This window comes from Octodon degus, unplaced genomic scaffold (genome assembly GCF_000260255.1).
Source record: "Octodon degus isolate 3935 unplaced genomic scaffold, OctDeg1.0 scaffold00044, whole genome shotgun sequence".
NCBI classification, from domain to species: domain Eukaryota; kingdom Metazoa; phylum Chordata; class Mammalia; order Rodentia; family Octodontidae; genus Octodon; species Octodon degus.
The window spans coordinates 358632-361742 of record NW_004524620.1 but is presented as its reverse complement, the minus strand read 5'-3'; the positions used below and the strand labels follow the sequence as shown (position 1 = coordinate 361742).

Sequence of the window (3111 nt, the reverse complement as noted above, 5' to 3'; positions counted from 1 at the left end):
GGGACCACGGTTCAATCCCCCAGCACCACATGCCAGCCAGCCCCGCCCCCTAGTGGGCTGAGCTGGCCACACACACAAATAATAAATAAATAAATAAATTAAAAAAAAAGTGCTTTATAAAAAAAAAAAGTTAAGGTTTAGTTGAAATACTTAGGAGCTTTGGACTGCCTTTCACACATAAGTAATGTGTACTGGTCATTTTCTTTCTTTCTCCCAGCAGTAAGGATATAATCCCGGGCTTCACACACACTAAGCAAGTACTCTGTCATGGAGGTACGTTCCCCAACTCTCTGAGAAAGAGTCACTGAGGAGCCCAGGCTGGACTCAGATTTGTGATCCTCCTGCCTCAGCCTCCTGAGGAGCTGGGATTAGAGGCCTGCACCACCAACCTGGTGTGCTGGTCATCTTATGTGTCTCATGTGATAATACAGCAGGAAAACATATTCATGGTGGCATTTAATCAGAGAAGTTTTGACAAAGGAGTCCCAGTTGAGTGAGATTAATATTCTGTAAAATGCAGCAAAAAGGAAAGTCTGTGAAGAGGTACATGAATCTCTGAATCTCCATATTGCAGGATTAATTGTAGAGTTTCCTGAGCATCATTATTGTAACTGAAGTCAAAGGCCACTTGCAACATGGGGGAGTGGTGGAAAGAAGCCAGAGTTTCTCCCATGGATTTCTCGCAGGGCTACAGAGAAAGGCCTGATCTTAAAGAGAAATGGACAGGAACTTGTGAAGGAGCGGGTGCTGCGTTTACATAGATAGCTTGGGAACCTAAAGGAGCTCGGCTTGATCTGAGTGTCTCAGTTTAATCCAGATACACTCACTAAGTAGTTCTGAGAATCCTAGAAATCAAGAGCTGTGAGGAAACTGACAGTAAGAGGCTAAAATTAAGGCTCTTTTTAATTAAAAAAAAAAAATAATCCATGGGAACCGTCTTAAAGGTACTGAACTCAAATCTCCTTTGCCAGCTCTGTGTGTTACTACAGACATGTTCTTCACAGACAGAATGATGGGGTGGAGTTCAAGCCACCGTACTTCCTGCCAGCTCTAACATTTATTCTGTTCCTCACCACACTAGGAGAGTTTGGTGCAATCCATCAAGGTAAGCTTGTGTAGTAGCATGAAGAAAAATTAAATGCTAAGGGACAAACCTCAGGAGGGAAGTAAAGGCCTCTGTCATGGAAATTACAGCACTCTGAAAAGGGAGACTGAAGAGGACACCAGGCAAGGGGATGACAGCCCAGGTTTCTGGACGGGCAGAGGCAATATAGTCCAAGCGACAATACTGCCAAACTGATATATAGCTTTACCGTAATCCCAACTAAAAGACCAACAGTATTCCTCGCAGATGTAGAGAAAACAATCTGAAAATTTGTATGGAGCTGGAAGAGACTTTGATAGAATAGCAAAAGCAATTCTGCATAACAAAGCAAAGCAGAAGGGACTGCAGACCCAGATTTGAAGTTATATTACATGGTTGTTTGGTTTTTTGGGGGAGGTGGGGGGGGGCTGGCTCAGGCTGCCTTAAGGACGGGTCTGGTAATGCAGGTGGAGGTGGGGATTGAACCACAGTAACCTGCACCCGACTGTATTTGCATGAGCAGGCGCTTAAACAACTGAGCTAACCGGCAGGCCCCCTGAAGTTACATTACAAAGCTATAATGATAAAAACAGAATAGCAACAGCAGGAAAACAAAAATGCAGACCAATGGAACAGAAGAGGAAGCCAAAACAGCCCCCAACAAACTCAACTATTTGATCTTCGACAAAGGGATCAAAACATACACTGAGGGGCCAAGGAAACAGCTCAGTGGCATAAGCTCAGTGGAGGCAGCCTGGTCCACAGAGCTGGATGAGGGGGCACAGCCCAGCAGTGGGAAGGCTTTGTAAGGAGAAGTTCTGAGGCCTTTTTTTTTTTTTTTTTTTTTTTTTTTTTTTTTTGCAGTACCGGAGATTGAACTCAGGATCCTGCACTTGCCAGGGAAGCGCTTATTCTACTGAGCCATCTCCCCGGCCCTGAGACATCCCCAAGGCATGACAGATGCTGGTCCCAAGAATGTCCAAAAGAGCAAGAAGCAACTCACTGAAGATGCTGCGAAGCTGGAAAAAGAAATGGGACAGAATCACAGAGAGGAACTGGAGCAAGTGAAGCTGATTAGCGAGGAGAGAGTAAGACAGATTCTGCTGCTGTTAACGCTGCAAACTTGCCACTTGAGCATTAGTCGCCTCAGATATAAAAAGTGTAAGAGATGGGGGTGGGGGAGTGGCATCAGAAAAGGGGCAGGAAGAAAGAACATCGGAGACTTCAGTTGAGAACATGTCTGGAGCCAGACACACAGAAATGGAGAAGCGTGCTTGAATTTTCAAAGCTGGCGAGTTTGAAATTCAGCAGATTCCATCTAATGGTCACTGTGCATCTCAGGCCATCGAGGATCAAATTAGGGAACAGGACTGTGGCTACCTAATGAAGTCAAACAGCTGAATATAAGAAGCCATGTGGAAGACTTTCGGCCATTGTAACAAACCCTAATGCAGAAGATACCTGTATCTCAGGAGAATTTGGAAAATACCGTGAGAACATTGTAAACACAGCTACATGTGGAGGTCAGCTTGAGATAAGAGCTTGGTCTCATGTTTTACAGACACTGAGAGAAATAATACAGGCAGATTCCCCTTCTATTATGATTGGTGAACAATATTCCACAAAGCCATTAACACTTGTGGATAGGCGACATCCATATGGCTTAGGAGAACATTATAATTGTGTGCTTAGTTGGGGTCTAAGTGCTTAGTCACTTTTTTCTTCTTCTGGGACAAAATACCCAACACTCAAAATTAAGGAAGGAAATGTTTACTTAGCTCACAGTTTTTGGAGGTATCAGTCCATACTTTTTTTTTAGTGCCTATTTTTATTTATTTTTATTAATTTATTTTTACAGTTTCACAGCTGATTAATAAGACAGTTTCGATAATCAATACATTGTACATTGTTATCTTCTTAGTGGTTATCCATAGTACAAGAAGCAGACAGGATTTCTTGTCCAAACACTATTAGTACACCTCTTTCTTCTCATTGAATTAAGTGAAAGTAGCTGTAAATTTATCCTA

General features: G+C 43.0%; 1 pseudogene; it reads left to right on the top strand.

Moving 5' to 3' along the window:
• LOC111816907 overlaps positions 1–2795 on the top strand; it is a 12106-nt pseudogene extending 9311 nt beyond the window's left edge.
• The last annotated feature ends 316 nt before the right edge of the window (positions 2796–3111 follow it).